Below are 14018 nucleotides of genomic sequence, written 5' to 3'. Positions count from 1 at the left end.
TGGAACTCCTGACCTCAGGTGATCTGCCCACCTCAGCAGGCTCACAGATGGTTTAAAGGGTGAAGAAAGCAGGGTTTTATTGGGTGAAAAGGGAAAAAAGGGGGGAAACAGGGATCCCCTACAAGGCCAGAGTCCCCTCCTAGAGCACTTCCCACATGCAGCTTGAATCCCAGGTTCCACACAAGAAAAGGAGGGGCCAGGCTCCTTCCCACTGCAAAGGGCAGAACTTCCTGAGGCTCCACCTCAGTGGGCAGGCTGTTTGGAATTTCTCCAGAAACCCCCTCCCACCTGACTGTTCAGTGGGATTACAGGCGTGAGCCACTATGCCCCCTCCCTGCTGGCCACCTCGCCCGGCCTGATTCCAAGGTTCTTAGTGGATGTTGCCACGGGCCTCTCTTCTGTGTCAAATCTCCTTTTAATATAAATATTAAAATATTCAAATAAATTACCGTAATGAGTGTTTCCAAAACATGTTCTTAAAGTCCCGCTCATGACCAAGGGCTGAGTAAGCCCCGTGGCAAGGCTACCCCATGGCAGGCCTGGGAAGGAAGAACAGGCAAAAGGAACTAGACTGAGATGAGAGAAGGGTTGGCCTTAGATAGACTGGAGCATCCTGGCTGGAGGGAAGAGAGGAATCATGAGTTAAGGAGAGTTCAAAGTCTTGGCCACCAAGTTGGCACTAAGTATAAAGCAAAATATACTACTTGGGGAAAGAGCAACACCAAAAATGAGTCAATCTGCAGAACGTAAGTCAGGCTGGGTGCAGTGGCTCCCGCCTGTAATCCCAGCACTTTGGGAGGCCGAGGCAGGAGGATCACCTGAGGTCAGGAGTTCGAGATCAGCCTGGCCAACATGGTGAAACCCTGTCTCTACTAAAAATATAAAAATTAGCTGGGTGTAGTGGCTCATGCATGTAATCCCAGCTACTCAGGAGGAAGAGGCAGGAGAATTGCTTGAACCCAGGAGGTGGAGGTTGCAGTGAGCCGAGATCACACCACTGCACTCCAGCCTAGGTGACAGAGTAAGACTGCATTTCTAAAAAAAAAAAAAATCATAAGTCAGGAGGAGAATAGAAGAGAGAGCGGAAAGAACAGCTCAGGACTGGGACTCTACAAATAAGAGTAGGAGGATTTCTCTTTTAAGTAAAATAATAAAAACAAATAAGACAGACCATGGAGAGACCATGTTGTCTAGATTACCAATGCAACTCTGAAAATAAATATCACTTCACTAGCCTGGGCAACATAGCAAGATCCCATCTCCATTTTAAAAACTTGTTTTTCATTAGCCAGGCATGGTGGTGTGCACTTGTAGTCCCAGGTACCCAGGAGGCTGAGGTAGAAGGATCACTTGAGCCCCAGAGTTTGAGGCTGCAGTGAGCTATGATTGCACCACTGCACACCAGCCTGCGTGACAGAGTGAGACCTTGTCTTTAAAATAAATAAATAAAAGTTAAAAATCATAAAAATAAATAACACAAAAACAAACATCCCCAGCAAAATTTTCCCTCAAGGTTTTCACTCTCTTTCTCTGAAATACATCAATCCTCCAGTAATTATGGGTCACCAAAGATGGAGTCTAGCTTGGTGGGATATGGAAGAATGGAACTCTGTCCTCAGTGAGCTTACAATGAGAGAAGAACATTCTGAGAAGTACTGCAGTCGGCAAAGCCTGAGTCTTGTCGTCTCGCCTTCCTCCCATACAGCATGAGCTTCACCACTCGCTCCACCTTCTCTACCAACTACCGGTCCCTGGGCTCTGTCCAGGCGCCCAGCTACGGCGCCCGGCCGGTCAGCAACGCGGCCAGTGTCTATGCAGGCGCCGGGGGCTCTGGTTCCCGGATCTCCGTGTCCCGCTCCACCAGCTTCCGGGGCGGCATGGGGTCCGGGGGCCTGGCCTCAGGGATGGCCGGGGGTCTGGCAGGAATGGGAGGCATCCAGAACGAGAAGGAGACCATGCAAAGCCTGAACGACCGCCTGGCCTCTTACCCGGACAGAGTGAGGAGCCTGGAGACAGAGAACCGGAGGCTGGAGAGCAAAATCCGGGAGCACTTGGAGAAGAAGGGACCCCAGGTCAGAGACTGGAGCCATTACTTCAAGATCATCGAGGACCTGAGGGCTCAGATCTTCGCAAATACTGTGGACAATGCCCGCATCGTTCTGCAGATTGACAATGCCCGTCTTGCTGCTGATGACTTTAGAGTCAAGTATGAGACAGAGCTGGCCATGCGCCAGTCTGTGGAGAATGACATCCATGGGCTCCGCAAGGTCATTGATGACACCAATGTCACTCGACTGCAGCTGGAGACAGAGATCGAGGCTCTCAAGGAGGGGCTGCTCTTCATGAAGAAGAACCACGAAGAGGAAGTAAAAGGCCTACAAGCCCGGATTGCCAGCTCTGGGTTGACCGTGGAGGTAGATGCCCCCAAATCTCAGGACCTCGCCAAGATCATGGCAGACATCCGGGCCCAATATGACGAGCTGGCTCGGAAGAACCGAGAGGAGTTAGACAAGTACTGGTCTCAGCAGATTGAGGAGAGCACCACAGTGGTCACCACACAGTCCGCCGAGGTTGGAGCTGCTGAGACAACGCTCACAGAGCTGAGAGGTACAGTCCAGTCCTTGGAGATCGACCTGGACTCCATGAGAAATCTGAAGGCCAGCTTGGAGAACAGCCTGAGGGAGGTGGAGGCCCGCTACGCCCTACAGATGGAGCAGCTCAATGGGATCCTGCTGCACCTGGAGTCAGAGCTGGCACAGACCCGGGCAGAGGGACAGCGACAGGCCCAGGAGTATGAGGCCCTGCTAAACATCAAGGTCAAGCTGGAAGCTGAGATTGCCACCTACCGCCGCCTGCTGGAAGATGGCAAGGAATTCAATCTTGGTGATGCCTTGGACAGCAGCAACTCCATGCAAACCATCCAAAAGACCACCACCCGCCGGATAGTGGATGGCAAAGTGGTGTCTGAGACCAACGACACCAAAGTTCTGAGGCATTAAGCCAGCAGAAGCAGGGTACCCTTTGGGGAGCAGGAGGCCAATATAAAGTTCAGAGTTCAAAAAAAAAAAAAAAGAAGAAGAAGAGAAGTACTGCAAACTCCGCGGAAGACAGGTGGAGGGTGCTTATGGGGTTATTGGGGTTAGAAGCAGCTTCAAACAGTCTGGGGAACTTGAACTAGACCATGAACTGGGGGTCTATAGGGATCCCATCCAAATAGACCCAACGCAAGCCAGAGAACATGAATATGAGCTGCAACTAGGCTCTTATCCTTAACTCTATAATATAGGCCTTCACAAAACACTTGAATAGAATCGTAAGGTCAATGCACAATTTTTGGAAGATGAAATGTTTTCAGTGATTTATGCAAGGGCAGTATCTAAAATAAAATTTACTACAAAGGCTGGAATCTGGGAGAATAATCAGAATATCATCCACCAAACAGAACACACACTGGTCCAGTCATAATGGATGCCAGTACAAGTACATCAGCCATACAAATATATATGAGAAAAGTGTAATGACATAATTCTGGGACATCCAAGATGGAGGGTATTGTACAGATCTTTCTCTAAATCACCCTTTGGAGGGCTCTCATTTTCCCAGGGTTTTATCCACCCCATGCATTATGTCTACCCAGAAGTTCAGCTCACCATATTTTCTTTTGTTGCAACGGAAGGATTTTTGTGTTTTGCCCATGGGCAATGAGTTAATACTATTAGTAAACATAATTACACACAAGCGTTTTGTTCTGAAATCTATTTATTGATAGCAAGCTGATCTAAGTCTCCTTCCAAGGATAAATTAGGATGCCAGACACTGAAACTTATAATATCTCTATTGAATGGGAAAGCCGTGCCAGGGTTTTGTGATTGAGATGTATGGTTCTGTTGGAGACGATCCCCAGTCAGAGAGTCTCCAGGGTTTCTGTGCTGGACTTTGGGGTTGAAATTCTAGGGTCTCATTAAGAAATGACGATAGCAAAAGCATCTAATATTAAGCTGGCTGGGAAACTGGAACATGAATTTTGGACCTGGAAAGATGTCACTATCCCAGGGTGCCAGTGAGGACTTGGATCCGGGGGGTAGGTGCAGCTGAGAACACTTCCCAAATGCTCATCACAGATCAATGTGAATCTAGCCCTGCCTTCAGCTTTTGAAAGCTAAAAGCACATGGAATGGGATGCCAGGCCACAAACCCAGGAAACCTAACATCTTAGGGCAGACGCCTACAATAACGCCCAGAGAGCAGATGTTGAGTGATGGCTTCTTGCTGTGGAAGAGCAAGACCCCATCCTCCTCATTCTTATCTTTTTTATCTGACAGTGGCCAAGTCTCCTAGTTGCCCTGACCCCACTCCAGATTAATGCATTAATCCAAGCCCCCTGCCACCCATTCAGAGAGGACTAAGTCTTGATTCTCATTATCCACTGGATGTACTACAGTATGGAAGTGCTGAAGACAGCCAAGATGGTCTTAAAGCACACTCCAAATGTGCTTGCAGTGTGATCACAGAAAGAGGATGTGGACTGTGGAGGGCTGAGATTATTAAGGAGAAAGCATTTTTATTTTTATTTATTTATTTGAGACAGGGTCTCACTCTGTCTCCCAGGCTGGAGTACGGTGGTATGATCATGGCTCACTACAACCTGGAACCTCGTGGGCTCAAGCAATTCTCCCACCTCAGCCTCCCAAAGCACTGGGACTACAGGCACGAGCCACCATGGCCACCCTAAGAAAGCTCTTTTTTTTTTTTTTTTTTTTTGAGACAGAGTCTTGCTTCATCTTTCATGCTGAAGTACACAGTCTCGACTCACTACAACCTCTGCCTCCCGGGTTCAAGCGATTCTCCTGCCTCAGCCTCCTGAGTAGCTGGGATCACAGGCACATGCCACCATGCCCGGCTAATTTATTTTTATTTTTCATAGGAGCAGGGTTTCATTGTGTTGGTCAGGCTGGTCTCGAACTCCTGACCTTATGATCTGCCTGCTTCAGCCTCCCAAAGTGCTGGGATTACAGACGTGAGCCACCCCGCCCAGCCAAGAAAGTATTTTTAACCTAGTGAATTGGTTAAGTGGAGTTCCCTTGAATGTGGCCAAAAAATAATATCCACATCGTACAGAAACAAATACACAAAAGTCAGTGAGGCTGCCTTGAATTCAAAAGTAAGGTAATTGGAGAGTCCCATCCTCTGTCAAATTGCCTAGAAATGGGATGCTGATGGGTGACTGATTTGGCACCTATCCACAGAAAAGCACTCTAGGAAAGGGTTCAGCCTGAATGAAGGCAGTTGACTTCAGAAATAATGCCATGTTCAGAAATGGTTAGACACATTGTGAGAGATAAGAGGAATAAGGTCAGGTGTGATGGAGATGAAGCAAGGAAAGGAAGTTAAGGGTCAGACCATCTCCTGGAGAAAATAAAAAGAGATAAGGAAGAGGGCCGAAAGAGTAGCTCTGATACTGGCTTGGAGGTGGTCTCTTGCAGATGGCCTCTTGCAGGCAAGGAGGGGCAGGCTACCGCCATATACCTACCCAGCGTGGAAGTCAGAAAAGCTACTCCAAACTGAAATACAAATAATGTCTCTGAATCCAAATGTACCAGAACAGTTCGGGTCTCTGTGCAAGCTGTCCATCACATCTGGATGTAAGCATGTTTACAGCAGGATGTAAACTGATGTTCAATTACCCACGGAACTTCATCATTAAAACAGAACTTTAAAATATGTGTGCAGATTTTAAAAAAGAATAGCTTGCGCTCACGAAACCAATTTTTAAAAGTCTGAAACGGGGCTTTGCCAGGTTTTCAAAGCCATCTGTTTTCAAAGCCTACCTTCTTCCTTGTTTACCGCAGTCTGTCTGCTGTTTTAACAACCTCCAGTGGGATTTCACACGCCTCATTATGCAAAATCACTGCTTATGTATTCATTCTGCCACTTGCCTAACTAATCTCAACTCATAACATCGTTCTGAAGAAGATTCCCCAGTCTGGAGTTCTCCTACAGGGCGGTAGATCAAGAACAGTGGTAGAGAATGTCAGAGCAAGATAAAACACAACTCCCAGTGTATTCTTGTTAGGAGACAGGCTTGATCTGAGATCTTACTTGAGGTGAGAAACAGAAAATGCAATAATGATTATAATATACATTCAAAATCCATTTTTTCCGCCTCCACAAATGAAGATCTTGCATCGAGTATGAGTCAGAAAGGCAGGTTGACTCCCTTTCTTGTCTTTTATTTCCCTGCTATCAATGATCTATTCAAATATTTTTAATTTCTCCGCTTGTACAAAGCTTTGGATCTATGATTCTTTGGTTCAGAAAAGTCAGGAGCCTAGATCCAAATCCCAGCACTCCTCAATGACCGTAGGAAGATACCAAGACCACCAGATGAAAGCCTGGATTTCCCAAATGTTAGATCGGAGCATCCAAACCCATGATGGTGGTGATTCCTCAAAGATCTAGAGCCAGAAATATCATTTGACTGAGCAATCCCATTACTGGATATATACCAGTGTTATCACTGATGCCTATCTGCCTGGTTCACCATTTAGACAATGACTGAATGGATCTTTTTTTTTTCCTTCAACTTGTGTTTCAACTTCCGGGGCACATATGCAGGATGTGCAGGTTTCTTACATAGGCAAATGTGTGCCGTGGTGATTTGCTGCACAGATTAACCCATCACCTTGGTATCAAGCCCAGCACCCATTAGCTATTCACAAAAAAAAAAAAAAAAAAGAATCACCAGAGAAACCAGACAGATACTTTCACTCAAGCTTCAGTGTAGCACCCACATTGTCATTCAGTTAGTCTAAGGTGAGGCCTGAGTCCATATATATTTGATACATAGTCTCACTGTTACCCAAGCTGGCATGCAGTGTTGTGATCTCAGCTCACTACAACCTCAGCCCCCTAGGCTCAAGCGATCCTCCCACCTCAGCCTCCTCTAGCTGGGATGACGGACGTGTACCATCAAGACCAGCTATTTTTTTTGTATTTTTATTACTATATTTTGTAGAGACGGAGTCTCACCATATTGCCCAGCCTGGTCTCAGACTCCTGAGCTCAAGCAGTCTGCCTACCTCGGTCTCCCAAAGTGCTGGGATTACAGGTGTGAGCCACCATACCCAGCCCATGTTGGATTTTCTAGTAAATTTCTCTACTGAAGAATAGTATAATGCAATAAATTACACAAATCTTCAATGCGCTGCTCAATCAGTAGTTTTAGATAGTAAAAATACCCAGGAGGGCGTCACCCAAAACAAGATACAGAACATTGCCATCATTCCAAAAGCTTCTCTCCTGCATTTTCTCTATTCTTAATCCCCATCCCTAAGGTAACCATGACTGAGGCTGGAGTGCAGTGGGGCGATCTCAGCTTACCGCAATCTTCGCCTCCTGGGTTCAAGCAATTCTCATGCCTCAGTGTAGCTGGGATTACAGGCACCCACTACAAGCCTGGCTAATTTTTGTGTTTTTAATAGAGACAGGGTTTCACCATGTTGGCCAGGCTGGTCTTGAACTCCTGACCTCGTGATCTGCCTGCCTCAGCCTCCCAAAGTGCTGGGATTACAGGTGTGAGCCATGACTCTGACTTCTATCACCCTAAAACTACCTGCTGTCCAACTTTGTATAAACGCAATCATTCCATATGTTTTACTGTTTTTGTCTGATCTGTTTTGCTTAACACGTGTCTGTGGTATTCATCCTGAATCATAGTGGATAGCAATAATTGCTAAGATAGCATTGCATTCTCTGTACTGTACCACAACTCATCCATTCTCCTGATGAAGAATTGTTGGGTTGTTTACAGTTTGGGGCTACCATCAATAACGTTGCTATGAACATTTCTGCACGTGTTATTTGGTGCTCACATAGATGCATTTATCTTCCTGGATTCCTCAAAGGGTCCGTAAGAAAATGGTCACCAACATTAGAGAAATACAAATCAAAACCACAATAAGATATCATCTCATGCCAGTTAGAATGGCGATCATTAAGAAGTCAGTAATGAATAGGTGCTGGAGAGGATGTGGAGAAATAGGAACGCTTTTACACTGTTGGTGGGACTGTAAATTAGTTCAACCATTGTGGAAGACAGTGTGGTGTTTCCTCAGGAATCTAGGACCAGAAATATCATTTGACCCAGCAATCCCATTATTGGGCATATATCCAAAGGATTACAAATCATTCTACCATAAAGACACATGTACATGTATGTTTACTGCAGCACTGTTCACAATAGCAAAGACTTGGAACCAACCCAAATGCCCATCAATGATAGACTGGATAAAGAAAATGTGGCACACATACACCATGGAATACTATGCAGCCATAAAAAAGGATGAATTCATGTCCTTTTCAGGGATATGGATGAAGCTGGAAACCATCATTCTCAGCAAATTAATGCAGAAACAGAAAACCAAACACCGCATGTTCTCACTCATAAGTGGGAGCTGAAGAATGAGAACATATGGGCACAGGGAGGGGAATATCACACACTGGGGCCTGCCGGGGGGTGGGGGGCTAGTGGAAGGACAGCATTAGGAGAAATAGCTAATGTAGATGACGGGTTGATGGGTGCAGCAAACCTTCATGGCACATGTATACCTATGTAACAAACCTGCACGTTCTGCACATGTATCCCAGAACTTAAAGTATATAAAAAAGAAAATGGTGACCAAGGCACAAACGCCAGACCCAGGAGATGCTCAGTGGAATAGCAGGTAAACACTCTTCATCCTTGCCCAGGAGCAACTAAGCAGCTTTGCAGAAAAAGGAGTTGCATCCCAACTCAGGAATCTTGTTTCTCCTAATGATTGGTTCTTGTGAGCTCAGTGAAGAACCGCTCCCTTCTCCCAAGAGGGAGGTTAAGATACTTGCCCAGTGTCACCAACAACCTTGTGTCAGGGCCAAGCCATAATGAATTTCAGGGAAAACAAGTTCCCAAAAGTGGCCATGTTTCTGAGTCTTTCGAATAAAGCCTCTGTTCTCAGAGGAACGACTTTCCTTGCCAAGGCTCACTCGGGAGACTTTAGTAATTAATTACTAGTTGCAAACTAGTAAATTGGAGTTAATTATCTGGACAGATCTAATTGGAGCTACAACTTTGTTGAAATTAAATAAAACACCGCTTTAAAGTGCACAGAGCCTTTAAAGACATTACTTAAGGGTGTCTGAACATGTCCAGCCGTGACCGTGAGCTTGCTGGAATGAGGAAGCTGGAGAATTGTGCTGTAGATGCTCCAGTTCTGCATGGAACAACCTCCCTCCACCTCACCTGCCCTCCAGCAATCCCAAGGTCCCAGGAAGGAGAGAGATGGCCCCTCCTTCCTGCCATCTATCCCATAATATGCCTGCTTCAGCTCAAGGGACTGGTGTAGCCTACTGATTTCTTCCCTGTTGTTCCTATGTCAGGCTCTCATTGAACATCACTTTTTTGTGGGACCAGATGCAGGGACATTGGGTCTCACTCCAACAGAACCTCTGCAGGAAGGGCAACTACTTGAACAGCCTCAGGAATTCAGAAACAACAGCTTCCAGGAGGAGACACTGAATCCGGCTGATGCCTGGAGGAAGGCTCCAAGTTAGCCGGACAAAAGAGATAAGGAAGCCTCATAGAGAAAACAGGCTGTGCAAAGGGCTGAAGGCAAAAAAGAGTCCGGGAAAGATGAGAATCTGCTACTACAGGGGTCCCCAATCCCCAAGCCATGGACCTGTTTGTGGCCTGTTAGAAACTGGGCTGCACAACAGGAGGTGAGTGGCAGGCAAGTTAGTGAAGCTTCATCTGTATTTACAGCTGCTCCTCCTCCGTCCCTTGTGTTACCGTCTGAGCTCCGCCTCCTGTCAGATCAGTGGCAGCATTAGATTCTCATGGGAGCTCAAACCCTATCGTGAACCGCACTTGGGTGGGATCTAGGTTGCGCGCCCCTTATGAGAATCTAATGCCGACGATCTGTCACTGTCTCCCATCACCCCGAGATGGGACTGTCTAGTTACAGGAAAAACAAGCTCAGGGCTCCCACTCATTCTACATGATGGTGAGTTGTAGAATTATTTCATTATATATTACAATGTAATAATAATAGAAATACAGTGCACAATAAATGGAATGTGCTTGAGTCATTCCAAAACCACTCCCAACCCCATCCGTGGAAAAACTGTCTTCCATGAAACCAGTCTCAGGTGCCAGAAAGGTTGGGGACCTGCTGTGCTACAAGTTCAATATGGCTAGAGAGTGAGTGAGCTGTGGGTTGACCACGAGCAGGGTGAACCTTTTAGGTCATTGTAAAGACTTGAGACTGCACCCCAAAGAACATTCTCACTGTTGAGATGTATTTAATGAAGGCAAGGTCGGAGGACTTCCTCCCGGAAGAGAAAGTTGTGCAATTGAAAAGCTTCTGAATTAAGAACCAGGACTTCTGGATTCTTGTCTTCTGTGGGTCAGTGAGGCGGCTGCATCATTTCTCTATTCTTAATTTCCTCATAAAATGGGAACAAGTCAGGCATGGTGTGGCTCACACCAGTAATCCCAAAGCTTTGGGAGGACAAAGTGGGAGGATTGCTTGAGGCCAGGAGTTTGAGACTGGCCCGGGCAACTTAGTGAAACCTCATCTCTGCAAAATAAGTTAAAAATTAGCCAGGTGTGATGGTACCTGCCTGTACTCTGAGGCAGGAGGATCTCTTAAGCCCAGGAGTTAGAGGCTGTGGGTGACAGAGTGAAACCTTATCTCTAAAACTAATAATAGTAATAATTTAGAAATAAAATGGGAATAGGCTGGGCACCATGGCTCACACCCGTAATCCTAGATGTGGATGCCTCCTTTGGGAAGTTGAGATGGGCAGATCACCTAAGGTCAGGAGTTCGAGACCAGCCTGGCCAGTATGATGAAACCCTTTCTCTACTAAAAATACAAAAAAATTAGCCAGGCATAGTGGTGAGCACCCATAATCCCAGTAACTCAGGAGGCTGAGGCACAAGAATTGCTTGAACCTGGGAGGTGGAGGTTGCAGTGAGCCGAGATCGTGCCACTACACTCCAGCCTGGGCTACAGAATGAGAAACTGTTCAATGACACAGTAAGTGAATGTTCTCTATACTTCACCTGGGAACATCTATGGTGAGGTCATGCATGCAAACCTGAAAGCCATGAAGAACTGAGACTGATAAGGATTGCAAATAGCTCGCATTTGAAGGCAAAGACCACCATGTACATGGGACTTTCCATGACCATAATCCGGAAGGCTATCCAGCTCTGAAGCTCACCCGGGCAGAGGTTGGAGAATATCACAGCATGGACCTCACCATCCAGTCAGGTGTGGAAGTAGCTCTGTTGATGTGTCTCTCTGGATAATGGTGGGGTTCACACCTACCCATTTCTCCTCCTGCTTCCACACCACTGAGTTGGCCCACACCGGATAACTTCTAGATGCCACCTCTGTCTAAAATTCTGATTTATCACTGAGGTTGCAGCCTGCGAAACCACAGCCCATTTGCCAGAGCCATGGCATCATTTCTAGCTCTGTCTATCCCGTCCTTTGAAAAAAATTCAAACCAGACACCACACACAGGGCAAACAGGACTGTCCTTTGCCAAGAAGGATGCAGGGCTGACGTCTCCCCAGAGGCCAAACCATGCAAGGGTTAATTCAGCCCATGTGGTGACAAGTGCCAAACTCAGATGACCAGGGAAGCTGAGCGGCAAGAAGCGACAGTGGGTCTGAGGGGTAGAATTCCTGGGTTCAGTAGCTGCGTGACTTTCAGCAAGACACTTAACTTGTCTGAGCTCCCATTTTCCAGCCTTCCCAATGGAGCTTTTTAGCTTAAATTTTCCTGAACTCATTTACTAGTTTGATGATGTTCACCCAAAAAGAACAAAGATGTGCTGGGCACGGTGGCTCATGCCTGTAATCCCAGCACTTTGGAGGCCGAGGTGGGCAGATCATGAGGTCGGGAGTTCAAAACCATCCTGGCCAGCATGGAGAAACCCCATCTCTACTAAAAACACAAAAATTAGCCAAGCATGGTGGTGGACACCTGTAATCCAAGCTACTCAGGAGACTGAGGCAGGAGAATCACTTGAACCCAGGAGGCGGAAGTTGTAGTGAGCTGAGATCACGCCATTGCACTCCAGCCTGTGTGACACAGCAAGACACCATAAAAAAAAAAAAAAAAAAAAAAAAAAAAAAGATGCACAGCAGAGCCGAGAGAATCTCTGGGGTCTAGATTCACCTTTAATTGCTCTGCACAGAGGATGTCTCATGTGGACAAAGACCAGCAGTTGTGCAATTCCAGTGCTAGCGAGGTCAGGACGCCTTGCAGCTGACACCCACCTACCTCCCATTGGCAATGCAGCCATCATCTGCATTCATCTCTGGGTACCCAATGTCCAAAACACCAGCACCATGTAGAAAGAAAGAGCCCTGGCCTGGACTGCAGCATGCTCCAGACTTTTCCAGTTCCCCCACACTGGCTTTGTGATTTTGTGAAAATCTTCCTCTCTGAGAATGTCAGTTTCGTCAATGATGAACTTAAGGATTTGAACTCTTCTCTCTAGCCCTGCCTAGCTCTCAAATGCTACAAATCGATGTCACCAGGAAAGGCAATAATGAGCCAGGTATGGTGGCTCATGCTAGTAATCCCAGCACTTTGGGAGGCCGAAGCAAGAGGATTGCTTGAGATCAGCCTGGTCAATATAATGATACCCTGCCTCTATTTTGAAAATGAAAGAAGGAAGGAAGGAAGGAAGGAAGGAAGGAAGGAAGGAAGGAAGGAAGGAAGGAAGGAAGGAAGGAAGGAAGGAAGGAAGGGAGGGAGGGAGGGAAAGAAGGAAAGGAAAGGAAAAGAAAGGAAGACAGAAAAGAAAGGCAATAACACAGCTAACTTGGAGTGCTTACTCTGTGTTAGACGCTGAGCACACTACATATATTCACTTATTCAACCCTATAGTGACCACAGAAGTGAGACACTGTATTTACACCATTTTAGACATAAGGAAATAGACACAGAGCAATTAATTGCCTGCCAAGTTCTCACAGCAATGAGTGCCAGCCTCTTTCTCTGGTTGCGAGCCTCACTCACCATCCTACACTGCAGTAGGTCACCGCTCCCAGCGCTCCTTTCTCCCCAGGCCATCCAGGCGTGTGACTTCCTACCTCCGGGCACCAGCAGAGGATGTGCCATCTTTGAAAAACACCAGCTGGAAATATAACTTGGTCTTGAAATTCAATAAGCTTCAGAAAGAAACTTTAGATAGGGAAGAAGACACCTCCCTAGAGAAACTGCTTGTGGTTAGCAAGAAGGCAGAAAGCTGAATTTACAAGTCCCCAGCAGCCCTTCGGGACTGTGGGGATAATTGGAGTGAATCAAATCCAGCAACAGAATGTGAATAAGACCAAGAACTAGAAACCTGACCGAGAGCAAGAGCCGCCCCTGTGAGTGTGCCTGGGAAACCCAGGAGGGGATGTGTGCATTGGATGGGACCCTGCCTGGGCTGGTGGATTCCTCCTTCCTGCCGCCACCGACAAGGCAGCCATTACAAGTTGTCCCCGTGCCAGGCATTGGGGATGCATCAAGCAGGTGGGGCAGGTCTGGATGCAACAGTCTAGCTGTGAAGGCAGGAGCCAGCAGAATGAGCAGAGGGTTGAGGATGCTTCAAGCTGGAGAAATTAATTCCACCTGCCAGGGTTGGAAAGTGTGCAGAGAGGAAGCGACTTCTGAGCTGATAATAGGATTTTACAAGGTGATAAAGAGCATTTCAAACAGAAAAGGAAGAAGAGGAAAAACACCGAAAAGATGTGATCAGAGGCATTCAGAGAAGATGTTACGGGGAGAGGAGGTGACTCGCTGGGGCTGGAGCTGGATCTTACCTTGCACTGAAGAGTCAGAAGGTCAGTGAGGTAGTAAATGCCACGTGCAAGATTACAGACTCTCCTTCTGCCTTTAAAGGTCGTAAACAGAGGAGTGTGTTGAGGGCAGCCAACCAGGCAGCAGGGAGCGGAGTGGAGAGTGATTAGGACAGGA

General features: G+C 46.8%; 1 pseudogene across 1 annotated transcript; it reads left to right on the top strand.

The window, feature by feature from the left end:
* Positions 1–1692: 1692 nt before the first annotated feature.
* LOC111547021 lies at positions 1693–3052 on the top strand (annotated as a pseudogene). The gene has a single exon (XR_002733005.2). The product of XR_002733005.2 is annotated as a keratin, type I cytoskeletal 18 pseudogene (transcript).
* Positions 3053–14018: the final 10966 nt, after the last annotated feature.

The sequence above is a fragment of the Piliocolobus tephrosceles genome, chromosome 8 (assembly GCF_002776525.5).
Source record: "Piliocolobus tephrosceles isolate RC106 chromosome 8, ASM277652v3, whole genome shotgun sequence".
In the NCBI taxonomy this organism is placed as follows: Eukaryota; Metazoa; Chordata; class Mammalia; order Primates; family Cercopithecidae; genus Piliocolobus; species Piliocolobus tephrosceles.
The sequence above is the reverse complement of the archived record's forward strand: the minus strand, read 5'-3'. Positions and strand labels throughout refer to the sequence as shown.